Source organism: Rattus norvegicus, chromosome 1, assembly GCF_036323735.1.
Source record: "Rattus norvegicus strain BN/NHsdMcwi chromosome 1, GRCr8, whole genome shotgun sequence".
NCBI lineage: Eukaryota > Metazoa > Chordata > Mammalia > Rodentia > Muridae > Rattus > Rattus norvegicus.
This window is the reverse complement of record NC_086019.1, coordinates 233,486,919-233,503,530: the sequence shown is the minus strand read 5'-3', so window position 1 is coordinate 233,503,530 and position 16,612 is coordinate 233,486,919. Positions and strand designations below refer to the sequence as shown.

General features: G+C 43.1%; 1 long non-coding RNA gene across 1 annotated transcript in view; it reads left to right on the top strand.

The window, feature by feature from the left end:
• LOC134483984 (uncharacterized) overlaps positions 1-16,377 on the top strand; it is a 33,477-nt gene extending 17,100 nt beyond the window's left edge. The window contains exons 3-4 of the long non-coding RNA XR_010061237.1: positions 3,171-3,234; positions 15,315-16,377. This is a non-coding gene — a long non-coding RNA (uncharacterized LOC134483984). The remainder of the gene's footprint in view (positions 1-3,170; positions 3,235-15,314) is intronic.
• The last annotated feature ends 235 nt before the right edge of the window (positions 16,378-16,612 follow it).

Genomic DNA, 16,612 nt, shown 5'->3' with positions numbered 1-16,612 from the left:
TATGGGTTAGTTCTTTTGGAGTTGTTGGTCCATAAGGTCCCACAGACTCCCATAAACATTACAGCTATTTCTAATATTTTTGTATACACTCTAGAACCTGATAGTAATGCCCTATAACTGAAGATACCACATACTCTAATAATACAACACAAGGAACTCGAGCTGGAAGTGACCTGGAAGCTTCTTTCCAACCGGCTGGTTTCACAGTGCTGGAAGGTGCTATGGCATAATGCTAGAGGACAATTGTAATCATTAGTCGTACCTAGCTGTGGATCTCTGTGAACTGCAATAGTGACTGCTCTGGCGTGGCACATCTGCTGGTGCAATAGTGGCACGGGCATCATGAGAGTAACCACCTACTTTCTGATTATATTTAAGTCCTGTTCCACAAGCCAAAACTCAAAGCCTGCACATTATTGGGCTAAGAATCTAAGAATAGGCAGGTTGTAGACCCTGGGGTTGTAGTGTGGGAACCCTACTACTATTATGCAGCTAAGACATGGGGTTAAACTGATTCCTAATGAGTTATCATTATACCCATAGATGAATGTATCTCTCAATTCTTATCAGAGAAGCTTCAACTTGCAGCAGACAGTGATTAATACAGAGCCTCATGGTGGCCATTATAAAGAGAAAGAGAGACCAAGGAAAAAGGCAAGTGCATGCTATACATGGAGATGAGGTTAAAGGGACTATTTAGTGATCAGAAGAGTAGATTATAGTGTGTCAGCAGCACTTGATTTTGTTTACAAGGCACACAACTACACCAGATTTTCCCAGATTTCCTTAAAGCTAAGAGTGGCCAAGTACCAATCCTACAACAGATAGAGGCCTTATATCCAAAATATACAAAGAACTCAAGAAGTTAGACCACAGGGAGACAAATAACCGTATTAAAAAATGGGGCTCAGAGCTAAACAAAGAGTTCACAGCTGAGGAATGCCGAATGGCAGAGAAACACCTCAAGAAATGTTCAACATCTTTAGTCATAAGGGAAATGCAAATCAAAACAACCCTGAGATTTCACCTCATACCAGTGAGAATGGCTAAGATCAAAAACTCAGGTGACAGCAGATGCTGGAGAGGATGTGGAGAAAGAGGAACACTCCTCCATTGTTGATGGGGTTGCAGACTGATACAACCATTCTGGAGGTTCCTCAGAAAATTGGACATTGAACTGCCTGAGGATCCAGCTATACCTCTCTTGGGCATATACCCAAAAAATGCCCCAACATATAAAAAAGACACGTGCTCCACTATGTTCATCGCAGCCTTATTTATAATAGCTAGAAGCTGGAAAGAACCCAGATGCCCTTCAACAGAGGAATGGATACAGAAAATGTGGTACATCTACACAATGGAATATTACTCAGCTATCAAAAACAATGACTTTATGAAATTCGTAGGCAAATGGTTGGAACTGGAAAATATCATCCTGAGTGAGCTAACCCAATCACAGAAAGATACACATGATATGCACTCATTGATAAGTGGCTATTAGCCCAAATGCTTGAATTACCCTAGATGCCTAGAACAAATGAAACTCAAGATGGATGATCAAAATGTGAATGCATCACTCCTTCTTTAAAAGGGGAACAAGAATACCCTTGGCAGGGAATAGAGAGGCAAAGATTAAAACAGAGACTGAAGGAACACCTTCAGAGCCTGCCCCACATGTGGCCCATACATATATAGCCACCCAATTAGACAAGATGGATGAAGCAAAGAAGTGCAGGCCGACAGGAGCTGTATGTAGATCGCTCCTGAGAGACACAGCCAGAATACAGCAAATACAGAGGCGAATGCCAGCAGCAAACCACTGAACTGAGAATAGGACCCCCATTGAAGGAATCAGAGAAAGAACTGGAAGAGCTTGAAGGGGCTCGAGACCCCTTAGGAACAACAATACCAAGCAACCAGAGCTTCCAGGGACTAAGCCACTACCTAAAGACTATACATGGACTGACCTTGGACTCTGACCTCATAGGTAGCAATGAATATCCTAGTAAGAGCACCAGTGGAAGGGGAAGCCCTGGGTCCTGCTAAGACTGAACCCCCAGTGAACTAGACTGTTGGGGGGAGGGCGGCAATGGGGGGAGGGTGGGGAGGGGAACACCCATAAGGAAGGGGAGGGGGGAGGGGAATGTTTGCCCGGAAACCCGGAAAAGGAATAACACTCGAAATGTATATAAGAAATACTCAAGTTAATAAAAAAAACAAAACAAAACAAAACAAAAAAACAACAACAACAAAAAAAAAACAAGATGGCGCTGGCCTCCACCGCGCCAGCCGACTTCCTTTCAGGAAGTTAACTGTGTGCGCATGTGCAAGAGTGCCTTCGTGCCAGGTCTTTGCCCACTCCGGGGCATGCCTAATGAGATCATGGGTAAGCGACCAATCAGGTGTGGATGCGCCGCGCTAGGGTGTATATAAGCCGAGCCATGCGGGTGCGCGGGGCTTCTCCTTAAGATTGAATAAAAGTTTGGCTGCAGCAAGGAAAAAAAAAAAAAGAGTGGCCAAGTGATTGAGATTTGACCAGTAGAGAAATAGACAAAAGTGGTGATTGACCTCTAGGCAGGTATCATGCATTCTTCTGACAGGACAGTGCTTTAATTAAGAATTAAAGGAAGAGATCCAGGATGTGAGAAAAACTCAGGGGTCACTTGTGGAGAGCCACACAGCCGTGAGATGAGAGGGTCTGGGTCCCTGAGTTATACTTGAAGGAAGGGTACCGATCAGGAACAATCTGTGCAGACTGATAGAAGCAAGAAACAATGTGTGCCCTGATGAGCCACCAGGAGCTGGAGATGCCTTTCCTGATATGCTATTGTATTACATAAAATATGTGCTGATTGTAGATGATTTGATAAGTTCGGAAAGTAATAGAAAGGGGGGACTGTTTTTCCACTGCCCAGCGATAACAGCCTTTACTATTGTAGTGTGGCTATCCCCACCCTTCCACTTGTTTTGCATGAGTATAGTAGGCCATACGATGATGATAACAGGAAGAGAGTTTCGTGGTAGAAAATTTCCACAATCAAAGTCTCTAATTGCTCAGTTCCTTCATGATGTACTTTACAGTGGCTTTTGTTTAAGGCTGAATCTCGTGGTATAGTTCTGACTGGCCTGGTCTTACATGTTGTGTGACTCTCTCACATCTTTCTCCTCAGTGCTGGGATTGGAGATACGTACCTGCCTTTGTGTTATTTTGCTGACCTGCTTGCACTCTAACTGGTAAGCTATTCCCCCACCTCTCAAAATATATATTTTAAGAGTATAAACTCTGAGGTTGGCCAGATCTCTTAGTGATTAACTAAATGTACTACTCTTTAGAGGGCCTGATTTTGGTTTCTAGCATCCTTGCTCGATGGCTCACAACTGCATAACTCCAGCTAAAGGAGTTCCCATACCTCTAGCACCCAGAAGAAGCTGAACTCACACACACAACCCTACTACACATAATTTAAAAATTAAAAAAATTAATAAAAGTGTACCTATAAACCTATCTTGTGATTATTAACATTAGCAATAAAATGGACTTTAAAAATAGATTTCTAATCCTATTCAAGCTCACAAATCTTGTGAAACAAGGAATTATTTGTTATTTAAGCCTCACTTTGCAGTACAACATTTAACAAACAGAAAAGTCTAAGCACCTCCTGCTGAATAAATTGGTCCCTGAATAAATGGATGGGTGAATAAAGTAGGCAAATTTACCTAAGTGCAACAGGAAAAGAAGTTTTAATCAACCATCTTAGCGATGCCTGAAACCTGTAAATAGTTCCAGCATTTTGGAGGGTCTGGGCAGCAGCAATTGTTTTAAGCACAGATCAAATATGCTAATATATTGGCCCCTCCCCCAGAGCAGTGGGAAGAACATGACTTAAAGATATATTTCTTCTTTTTGGAAAAGAACAGAAACAGAAATAAAGAAAGGCCAGACCAAGAGAGCCAAATATTTGGCGTAGGCTGTAGTATTCACCTGAGAAGAATACAATTCAAATGGGTTCTTGGGTTTCTTGTTTGCTAAACAAGAAAGCATGACTTGAATTCTCCATTCAATTCTGTTATAAAATAATTTCTCCATTAATTAGAATGCAGCCTTATTTAGTTTTTTTTTTTCAATAAACAATCTGAAAAGGTTTTCTCTGTAAAGAAATGGACCATCTGGGAATAAAAATACCTGCAGCAATACTTCTGTAAAACAACAGAATTTAATTCCGTTGATTTTTATACAAATTACTTCAGTGTAATGTGGGGTCAACCTGATATCCTTTTGTCTTGGTGATTCCTGTGTTTAATTTCCCCTACTCTTCCAGGGTTATCTTTCTTCGTATTAATTCAAAAAGGTTGCCAGTTGTCTAAGCCTGGGTTTGCTGGTTTTATCAAACCTCATGCTATGCGCTCTTTTAATTTACTTGCTCTGTCTTTCTCAACTTAGGTGGGCTCATGCAGCTATCTTAATGAAAGTTTACTTCCTGGACACTGCCTCACCTCCTTAATGCAGAAACTCTGCCTTAGTCATGTTTGTATTTTTAGCACACAGCAAACATGCAATGATGGGACCATGGAAATGGACTCACACTAGACTTGACTGCAGAGATCTATTGTAAAGAAAGTCTGTCTAGAGAATATTTTATTGTGTTGGTTTTCCACCTCTATTTTATTCCCCAAGTCTGCAAGGTCAGCTGTGATGTATTTCTTCAACCAGCGAAACTACAGCGGACTTGATTCAGCTGATAGGACAGTAGAGAGGCACCTTGGAAGCAGAGGTGAACTTGCTCATTGAAGCATCCTCTAAGTCCTGGGGAGGCTAAGACTGTCACGAGAAGATCTGCTAGCCCATAGGATGATTCAGCGCCACTTCAAATCAGACACGTGCCTTCTCTTTAGACCAGACACCCAGGGCTTCAGGCCAGACACCTGGGACCACCTAACACTATCCGGGTCTAGCAAACCTGGTCAGTTCTAAAGCAGTTCCCACTAAGGGATAAATGATGAGAGTTGCTTCAGGCCAGTGAGTATGGAGTGATTTGTTAGGCAGCAAAAGCTAATTGGCACAGGAAGCCAGCCAGTCATTCCAATTTATAAGGTCATTAACTAACTAACTTTATCTGATTTTATATTTTTAAGATTTTATCTTGTTTCTGGGAGACAACAGAGTGATAGTTCCTAATTTTAGGCAACAATGTACTTAGCCAAATAAATAATAGGATGTAAGGGAAAATACAAATATTTTGCAATATAGAAAAGCTTAGAATAGTTTACTTGCCAGGTAAACTTTCTGGGGAATTAGTGGGGAACTAAAAGTTCTTAAACAATCCCTCCCTCCCTCCTTCTCTCTATTCTCCTTCCCACCAAACAAACCATCAAACAAACAAAGAAACAAACAAATAAGATGCAAAGGTGGTGGATGCAATCTGTCTTAATTTCTTTATCTGTCCTGGAAAAATGCCCCAGTAAAAGCAATTTAAGGTAGAAGGCATATTTAACCCACAGTTCCAGATTACAGTCCCTAGAAAGTCAAGGCATCAGGAGTGTGACTCAATTTGTCCCATTATTTTTGTACTCAGAAGAAAAGAATAATGAAGGCATGCCTGTTAGTGTTCAGCTTCCTTTCTTCATTCTTCTACAGTTCATCCCAGTATTCCCTTGCCTAGGGAATGGTGCCACCCACAGTGGTTGGCGTTTTTTCACATCAACCAGTTTGATCAAGATAATTCCAAGGTATGCCCAGGGATTCATCTCCCAGGTGATTCTAGATTTTTTTCAATTAACAATTAAATCTAACCATCACAGAACCCAAATCTGTTCCAGGTTATTAAAGTTTTATTCTTAATTACACTTATGCATATGCATCTGTGTGTAGGTATATGAACATAGATATAGGTTAGAGGCCAGGAAAAGGTGGCAGATTTCTTGATGCTGCAATTGTTATTATGACCTGCCCAGTGTAAACCCAAATCTAGATCCTCCAAAAGGGCAGTTCTTGCCTTTAATCACTGAGCAATCACTTTAGCCCTGCTCACAATGTATTTTTGATGGAACTCAGTTTCACACCGATCCTTGATTCATTCTTCTTACTTCTGGGACCTGAAGCCTAAAATCACCTTCCTGAAACTTTACAACCAGCTGGATTCTGATTTGATTCACATGATGTGACAACTGTGAATGAAGTTAGAAGTAGGTGTGGGGTAGGTGGCCTAATCTAGCAGAGACTTCACAATTGACAAGTCACATTGACAGGACTTCCAATGGTATCTGTGGGAATAACCCTACAACATCAGGGGAAATGAAGACTTAATGGCTTCTTGTCAGAAAATGGGAGTGTGAATTCAGTAGGTCCTGAGTAGAAGTAGATCTCTACAGGTGCCGTCCCCGGATCATACCACCTAATATCTTTTGTAGATATTAGGTTCTTCTAGTACATTGTAATGAAAGACTTAAATTGAATCCATCCTTGCTTTAGTTAACCTATGGTTTGTTCTTTGAATAATGAGATAGAGTCACAGGTTGAGAAGTGTTTCAGTAGACTTTGAAAGCCATCGATCTACTTTATATCAAAAGTCAATGAGTTCCAAGAACATCTTCCAGAGGAAGAACAGAACAACTCCTAAGTATTAGAAAGGGCAGTCTAGCAACATGATGAGGAAATCATACAGTTCTTCGCCGAGAAAGAAAATATGAGTATAATGCCAGGGAAACTTCAAACTATATAGGACTAATGGTCAAAATATGAAGCAAACTAAATTGTGGCATGATGTCCTCGACAAAGAGTTTACACTTGACCTAGATTCTAGGCCCAGTGTACTTGGTGTGATATGATAATCATTTTCTTAGACATGCCTGGGAAACAGATGTAACCCTAGAACATACTCAGTTCTGCCTGAGCAGATGGGCAACTTTACCTTTTCATTTCATTTCTGACAGCCAATTCAATAAAAGTAAGAGAGACTGCTCCTCAATGACAGTTTCATAACATAGTGCAAGCATCTAGAGCTGAGAACAGGAGTGAATACGGACGGCAGGGCAGCTTCTGGGTAGGACACTTTCATTTAAGCCTGATGACCTGAGTTGGACTTCTGAGACCTCCATGGTGGGAAGAGAGAACCAACTCATGCAAACTATCTTCTTTTTTTTTTTTTTTTTTTTATTCTTTTTTTCGGAGCTGGGGATCGAACCCAGGGCTTTGCGCTTCCTAGGTAAGCGCTCTACCACTGAGCTAAATCCCCAGCCCCGCAAACTATCTTCTGATCTCCACATTTGTGCCACGGCACACACAGCCATACCCTCCATAGAACAATAAATAAAATAACTTAAGGAGAAGTACTACAGGAAGTAGAATAACAGAAAAATGGAAGAAAATGGGTAGTTGAAGTAAGCAAAACTCTACATTTTCTTGGTGAGGAGTCAACTTTCTCAAATCACAACAGCCTTTGCTATCTATAAAGAATCGTTGTATACCATTTTCATGTTCAGATACTACTTTGATAAGAGGACTTTTTTTTTTGAAGGAAATGCTGCATCAGGGAAGGAAGATGCCTGATAATGTTCTTATGAACAAACCTCACAAGCCAACTCCCTCATCATCTGTAGAATGAATTACTTGGATTCAATCTTTTGGGGCCTCTGCTCTCGAAAGCAGTGTCTGTGAAGGAGAGTGTGCATCCTTCCATCTCCTTTCCTCCCTAGGGTCACAGTCAGGAAAAGCCTCTCAAGTTGCCAGGTTTTAATCTTGCAGGCAAAAACGATGATAGAGTTAACAGGGAAGACATTTGGGAGAGGCTTCTGGGAAAGCCAGGCTTCAGATTTGGCAATTTGTCAAATCAGAAGAAATACATGTGAACGTGATGACTCACGCCACGTTATTAGAGAAAGGCAGGGGCCGAGCTTACAGTTCAAAAAGAGCAAATCGGCATTCTGACATGATAGCAAAACAAAACAAGGCCTCCTCAGAGGAATTTTTTCCCTTTTGAAGGTCATGGTAATTTGAGGAAGTGTTTTCTACCCTAAATGTCTGAGCAAAAGTACTAAGATTTATTTATGTGTTTTGATTCAAAATGATGGATGTCTAATATCCCAGCAAGGGCTGAGATCCACAGCCCAGTGACTTATTTTGTTCCCCAGGGTTGTTAGATAAAAATTTTCATCCTAAATTAAAATTATTATTTTTTCATGCCCTCTTAGAGATTATTTTGGTAAAGGGTTGCCAAGTTATCTGGAGTCATCCTTCTGGTGGGCATGGCAGTTTAGGCCATTCACTGAAACCTGCAGGTCCTGGACCTATTTCTTTTTCTTCTGTGTGCCAAATTCACTTTGAAAATGAAGGCTATGCTAAGACTGAACCCCACCCCCCCGCCCCGTGAATGTGATTGTTGGGGGGAGGGCGGCAATGGGGTGAGGATGGGGAGGGGAACACCCATAAAGAAGGGGAGGGGGAGGGATTAGGGGGATGTTTGCCCGGAAACCGGGAAAGGGAATAACACTCGAAATGTAAATAAGAAATACTCAAGTTAATAAAGAAAAAAAAAGAAAGAAAAGAAAATGAAGGCTAGTAACTATCCCTTCCGAAAGGAAAATCATACCCCCCTTTAATCTATAGGTTGTCACTTTGTCCCATTACATATTCTAATCCTTTTTGCCACTATGGGGCTTTGTGTGATGTGTCAAAAAGCCAGGCGTCTAAATAACTGAAAGGACTTTGTGTCAACTTAGATGCTGGCATCGTGGGCCAGAAGGCACTTGCTACCCAGATGGGCTATGGGCTGCTTTCATTTCTTTCCCTGCAACTCCTAAACTACGACCATCTTAGCAATTCTTTTTTTTTCCTTAACTTAAAAGAGGGTGGGTAGTTTTAACTATTGTCTGATCCTTCGAAGAAAACGACAGTTTTATTTCTGCAAGGGGCTCTCGTCCTTATAGTCTTCTTTGTTTTCCACGGGGAGAAATGATTTCTTTCCATGCTGAGAAAATTGCTTTCAGGACACGTTCCCTCTTTATTTATTCACGTATGTTTGTGTACCTATCTATGGCATGCTGTTATGAAAATTCAAGGCAGCTTTTGTGTTAATCCTGTTCGCTGGACTTCTGGGTTCTACATGTCTCATGTAAGCCTTCCTTTCCAATACTCTTTCTATTTTATTTTCTAAGTAACTTTGCTCAATGGTTTCTTGGACTTGGCTTAGTTTTCATTTGCCCACATAGAACAAAATTAATTGGTTAATGGCAGACGCTCCTTTGTTGATATAGAACCAGGTGTTATTAGCTTTGCAGATGAACCCTTTAAGAAGAGCATAGTCACCAATATTCAACCTCATAGATGGCCAGTGGTGCCAAAGCCCACTGAAGCTTCCTAGTATCCCCTTCTATGTTCACTCCACAAATCTCTCCTCCACACTTTCCTCTGCTATTGTTTCAGCTCCTCAGTAAGCTGACACCAGTGCTGATGGGTTGTCTCCATTAAATGCTCAGATAGTCCATTGAAGTCTCTGTGTCCTCAGTGGTTGACCAGCACAAATAGCAACATCTGGAAATGACAGCCTTGCTGGGGTCTTCAGCTGGGGATACAACTCCTTCAGCCTTAGGCAATGTTTGATGATGATAAAATTTAAAGTTCTCAGATGCTATAAATCTGTCATTGCCTTCCCTGCCCATGAATTTCACAATGGGAGTGGACTTTCCTTTGGCCAGAAGAAATGGCTGGTGTGTTGACAGGGAGACCCCTTACAATCAGGCATTCAGTCACTTCAGAACTAACCTTTACTCAGCTATGCTTCAGGAACTACGCTTCAGAAAGGGTAGATGCCACATCCTCCCTCTAGATAGCACTATCCTCCACTCTCCCTTAGCATCTAGGATGGCTTTCCCACCCTTTAAGGTTCTCCTATAACAGGACAGCAAGGTGCATAGACAGACCAGGTATTCTGTCTCATCACAGCTGTGTAACAGTGGAAATAGAATAAACCGCCAATATGACCTCTCCATGGTATGGGTCAGGGGAAAGTTTCCATTGTAGTTATTTTGGGGGTGTGTGGACTGTGCCACCAGAGGAATTTGAATGGAACCAGCAAGGTGGAACATGTTCAAACCCCTGAAGTCATAAAACTTAAGATTTAAATCTTATCCTGAAGCCTGCAGGAATGGGACTAACTCCCTTCTGTTTTTGTGCCTGCCTTGGAGCATGTAATCCGGTGACCTCCATCCAGGTGGTCACAGGTAGCTAGCCTGTCACAGTACCTGGGATTCTTCCTCCATACAAATAGAGCATCACTAGCATCTTCACCTCAGCCAATAGAATGCATTTACCCCCCATTAGCCCCACCTCCAAGTTGATATAGTCCTTGTCCACATGCAATAAAGACCATAAACTATTTTAGCAAGGATGGTCTGAGACTGGTGTTTTTACTGAGTTTTAACACTTGGGGAAGACTCTCTTCCCACTAAAACTTTCATCATTGGACCTTTGGATCCAATGCCTGGATCTGCCTGGCCAGGCTCCCATTGCTTGCAGAGGCTTGCATCAGAGCATGACCTCCTGCCCCCGACATTGCTGCTGCTGCAGCCACTGAGGTAATCCGGACCTTGATCACCTGACCCTATGCCTGCCACAGGAACCTCTTTATTCCTTCTCTAAGAGCTGTAATGTGATTCCAGCATTTCCTGCCCGACTGGAGTTCTGTGGACCCCATTAGTCCTAGACTCTACATCATCCCGTCCTGTCGATGTGACGGACCTGGAGTGCAGTGGTGTCTAATGCTCCAGAGGAAGAAACAGATCACCAGAGCCACCCATTCACATCTTATCCCAGTCCTCTCTGAACTGGTGTAACAGCAGCATCTCACACCCCAACAGGGGAGGCAGAACTCAGAGGCACAGATGTGAGAGAGAGAGCAGCCAATGGCATCTGGAAGAGTAGAGAAGGGAGAGAAAGAAGTAGACTGAACATGGCCAGAAGACTAGACCTAGCCACAAGAGGAGCAGGAATAGAGCAGAAAGAGAAAAGGGAAGGGCATAGAGAGAGGGAGAGGAACAGAGGAAAAGAGAGGAGTGGAGGGAACCCACACATCAAAGACAGCAGGGTAATAAGGAGAATGAATGGCTGGAGGAAGGAAGCCGGTAAGCTGAAAGGAAGTTTAGGGTAGGGCAGGAGAGAGGGCTGGGCTGTTAGCATGGGTTCTGAAATGTATGACAGGTACTTGAGATAGTGAGGGAGCCTGGGCTGGCGTGAGCTTTGACATGCTAGTGGGCCCTATAGAGAGGCACTTGTCCAGTGATGACTCTCTTTTGTAGAGGGGAACCAGCTTCATAAGTTCCTGAGGGATATTGGCTTTGTCTAACTACCAGAAAGCCTTCTATAGTCCAGGTCATGTCTATTTCTGGATATGTGGAAAGCATTTTGGAGTGTTGGGAACTCAAGTTCCCTTTTGGACCTAACAAAAACATTGTCTCTTGACTGAAGGAGAGAAGCTACTCAGAGGTTCAGAACATAAATAAAACTCAACAGTCCTGGGAAGGCTGAAGTTAATAAGATTCCGAGACCCCACTCCAAAGGGCAGTAAAGGGAGGAAGGATACCAGGTGGGGTTTGCCACAGTGTGGGCACAGTACTCAGTCAGTTATGTGAAACTGGGTCTCCACCCATTGAAATCAGGGATTTTTCAGCGAGAGACTAAACCAGAAAATTAGAACCTCAATTAACTTGTATTTGAGAGCATTTATCTTGGGCACTGAAATACTTTTTATGATAAAGTCAGAAAAAGAGGAGTTAGGTGATTCTAAAAACCAAATGCCAGAAGCTGGAAACAACTTCTGTCCCCTTAACAAAGGAATGGATACAGAAAATGTACATTTACACAACGGAGTACTACATAGCAATTAAAAACAATGATTTCATGAAATTCGCAGGCAAATGGATAGAACTTGAAAATATCATCCTGAGTGAGGTAACCCAGTCACAAAAGAACACACATAGTATGCGCTCACTGATAAGTGTTTATTAGCCAAAAGGAAGCTTAGAACACCCATGATACAACTCACAGACCATATGAAACTCAAGAAGAAAGATCACACCGAAGTGTGGATGCTACAGTTCTACTCAGTAGGGGGAAGAGAATAATCTCTGAGAAATAGAGGGAGAGAGGGACCTGGGAGGGAAGGAGGAAGAGGAGGGAAAATGGAGACCAGTTTAGATATGGGAGGAGATAGGGGAGAAACACAGAGGGTCAGGAATTTGAAAGTAGGTGTGTGGGGGAGGGGGAACTAGGGGTAGCCACTAGAAAGTCCCAGATGCCAGGGACCCAAGAGGTTCCCAGGACCCAACAGGGAGGACATTAGCCTAAATACCCAACAAAGGGGGAGATAGAACCTGTAGAGACCATATCCAGTGGATAGGCATGGCCCCCAGTTGATGGATAGGGCCACCCATCCGCCTCAAAAATATTAATCTAGAATTCCTCCTGTCAAAAGGAAATGCAAGGACAAAGAGTGGAGCAGAGACTGAAGGAAAGGCCATCCAGAGACTGCCCCACCAAGGAATCCATCCCATCTGCAAACACCAAATCCAGACACTATTGCTGATGCCAAGAAGCTCTTACTGACAGGAACCCTGTATAGGTGTTCCCTGGGAGTCTCTGCCAGAGCTGGGCCAATAAAGATGCAGATGCACACAGCCAAACATCAGACTGAGTATGGGGACCACAATGAGGAAGTTAGAGCAAGGACTGTAGGAGCTGATGGGGTTTGCAACCTCTTAGGAAGATCAACAATATCAACCAACCAGACCCCTCAATCCTCCCAGGGACTAAACCACCAACCAAAGAGTACATAATGGGTACCCATGGCTCAAGCTCAATATGTAGCAGAGGATGACCTTATCAAGCACCACTGGGAGGGGAGCCCCTGGTTTTGTGGAGGCTTGATGGCCCAGGATAGGGGAACATTCGGCTGCTTGAGGCAGGAGTGGGTGGGTGGGTGGGGAAACATCCTAATAGAGGCATGGGAGAGAGAGGAGAGGGGAAAATGGGAAGGGGTGACATTTGAAATGAAAATAAATAACCAGTTAAAAACAAATGACATCACATTGAATTAAAGTACTATCTTTATCTTTATTCGGGAACATGTCAGTAAAATCTGGATATTAAAGTTTCATGGAACAAGATTCCCCACTCCTGGTCAGTCTGTTTAGGTAATCCCAAATTCATCTTTGTAACCCTTCTTGTCTGTGCCTCCATTCCAAAATCTTTCCTCTTGACTGATATTTTTCAGGATGTGGTTTTCGTCTGTATTCTTGCCTTAGTTTCTTGCTAGCTTGGAGACATCCTATGCCTAAGGTACCTTTGTGCATAGTAGGTCAGGTCCATGAGTGTGCACTTGTACCCTGCCCTTTACAATTACAGTAATTCCAAATTAATGAGGCATAACTTGTTATGGTAAACATAGGCTATTGTAAACGTTCAAATACAGCTACTAACAACAGGGTCTACCTGTAGAAATGTGTTCTTTATGATACGATTGATGGCTGGAGGTTAGAAATTCATGAGAAACAATATCCCAGAAGAGTCCTCTAAACTTCAATGTGGGCTTTACAAGCATTCGTGATCTCCATCTCTTTTGCTGTGGCAAGTTGGTAAGGTGATGGTTTTCTCCAGCACTTTGGGAATGGAGCGAAGAGACAACAGAATGAGGCTTTGTTGAGACTGCTCGATGGGAAATGAAGCAGAAAAATACACAGCAGTGCCCTATGCGGCAAGAAAGGGATGCTGCTCCCCCGTCCTACTGATTAAGCCAAGCGCTCCATGTTTGTTCCCTTAGCGATTAGATCACTTTGTACCATATGTCATTTCTTGGTCATCTTTCCCTTCAGATTACATTCCAAGAATATACTTCTCTGAAGAGTGTGAGCTGTTTTGTAGGGTAAACGATGTTTGTAAAAGGAAGAAAAAGCAAGCAAGGGATGCTCCATTCCATGCTTCGCCATTGCCAACATTTAGGGGTCTCTCCCAATACCTGGGAAGCATTTAATTCAAAATTATTTCCTGGACTTCTCTAAGAAGGCTGCTCTTGCTTCCTGGCAGAGGAAGTCATGGAAGCTGGATGTAGCTTTTGGGATAGAAGATGCTTTTGCCAGAGTGGAGTCAAATGATTTAGAGTCACAGACAGGTGAGCTGGGAGCAAGGGAAGTTAGGAGTTGGGGACTGCAGGCTTTATTCACCCTTCCCAGCCACATTCTTCTCCATTTAAAAATACATGTATGAATTTTCCATGAGGCGACTTCCTGCCAGACTTTGGGAGCCACAAACTGAACACTTTCTGTCTTTGTGCCTCAGTTTACTTACCTAAAGTGTTGAGGTGCTCCACTTTATACATGGAGACTTGAATACTCCGATCCTTCCTCCCCCACAAGCAGATTTCCAGCATGAAGTCCTCGGGCTCGTTTCCACTCATTTCCCGGGAAGTTGAGTCCAGCTCTGTCGCTCAATGTCTTTTGGCTTCAAGTAACAGGAACCTCAAGGAACGTGAGGTAAATGTAGGGTTGTCGGTTTTTCTTGCATAATATGAATTCTAACGCGAGGCAGCTGTTGGCTTCTGAAATTCAGTGGCTTGTTATGTCAGGCCTGCTGCCTCAGGCGTCTTATCTGTCCGTTTTGTTGGAGAGCCGGTAGTAGGGCTGCGGTGAAAGGGTTGAGGAGCTTGAAGCAGCAGAGCTCTGTGGGTTCCCCTTCAGATTAGCTAAAGCTCTCTTCTGACAGCGCCGTTAGACTCAGACTCGGCTCTCATTGGTTAGAATGATGTTATGTGGCCAGGTCTAGCTTCACCCAACAGGAAACATCCAAAAGCTTACTCACCATCGTTAGCGAAGTCCAGAAGTGGACTATATAGAAGACAAGGCTGTTTTGTTTGATGGTTAAGAAAAGTCATATTTTACGGTTGTTTTGTATGTGTAGGTGATTTCAGGTGAAAATCATCTTTTAAAATGGGGAAGGAGAACAGACTGTCAGCAGTTCCCAGCGCTATCAGGTCTGTCGTCTTCCTTTCAATCTAATGTACAGTTCAGATGATAATTCTAACCTAGCTATTGTCCCCAAATCTCAAGTTCCTTCCTAGATACACGTATGAGAGAAGAAGAAACCAGCCCACAGATCCTGCTTCACAGAGCTGGGACCTCCAGTCCAGTTATGCGCAGTGCTCTGTGGCGCCAAGGGAGTCTACTCTGTAGAGCTCAGCTTTCCCGAGGAGGCGAGCCAGGGAAGGGATTTTAGTATTTCTCCACAGTGTCTTCCACACGTTCCTTTATCCTTCTCATCTACCCTTTCCTAGGATTCTCTGCTCTGTCACTGGTCTTTATGAGTTGAAAGGAAGAACCCAACCACAGAATAGAAGCAATGGACCAAATCTCCAAAGGCTGGAGGTGGCACAGTTATCGCAGCAGGATGCTTTTGATTCTGGGTCGTGGAGCAGCTTTTTGGAGGAGCCTGAGAGCGAGGCTCCATTCTCTCCTCTACTTTGAGGCCACCTAGTGAGAAGGCTGTGGTGTTATCGTGCCAGGGAATGCCAACTGGCAGTAAAAGAAGCAAGCTACCTACCGCTCTCCACAAACGAATCAATCAGTCAATCATTTCGAATCTACAAAGCAAGATTCAGAAGACAACATACCCTGAAATGCCCCTATGGATCTTTTTGTACAGCTCAAATCGAAGCAAATTTGAATAACATATTTCACGTGTATGCGGGTCTATAATTCTAAATAGTGATAAAAGAAAGGCGGTGGTGAATGCTGAGATTGGGACGTGTTGATTTTAAAGGAAGTCGAGAGGACAGGCCAGAAGGAGATTGCTGTGAAACAGGCTATGTCAGGTATTAGTTTGGTAGGGCTGCCTAAAAAACCCGCTCTGTACTCAGTGGCTTAATCAACAGAGCTTTCTCGGCTCACATTTTCAAAGGAGGCTGGAATTTCTAAATTTCTTGTGTCTCTTTACCTCGTTTGACTACCTTTATATTCATTCTCCTTTAATATAGGACCCCCATGTCACAGGCTATGACAGAGCCTGTGGTGGTTTGAGGGAGAATGGCTCACATGGGCTCCCTCCTATGCCTGACTGCTTGGTCAGTGCTTGATGGGCAGTTTAAAAAGGATTGGGGGTGTGGCCTTGTTGGAGGGAGTGTGTTGCTACAGATATGCTTTGAGGTTTCCAAAACTCATTCTAGATTCATTACCATGAATTCTCCTTGTTTCCTGCTTGTGGATCAGAGGTAAGCATTCAGCTACTGCTCCTAGCACCGTCATGGCCGCCTGCTGCCTTATGGACTCTCTGCCATAATGGTTATGGACTCTCACCCTTTGAAACTGTAAGCAAGCCCTCAATTAAATGCTTTCTTTTTTACATTGCCTCGGTCGGTCATGGTGTTTCTTCACAGCAATAGAAAAGCAACTAAGATAGACCCTGAGATAATTAATTACCAGGCTATGACACGACACTCCCTAAAGACCTTACCTTAACTAATTTTATTCATAATGATCTGATTTTTAAGATCGTATTGATTTTTAAGGTCATATACCGAGGGGCTAGATGCTAAAATGGCAGCACATGAATTTCAGGGGGGCACAATTCAACCTA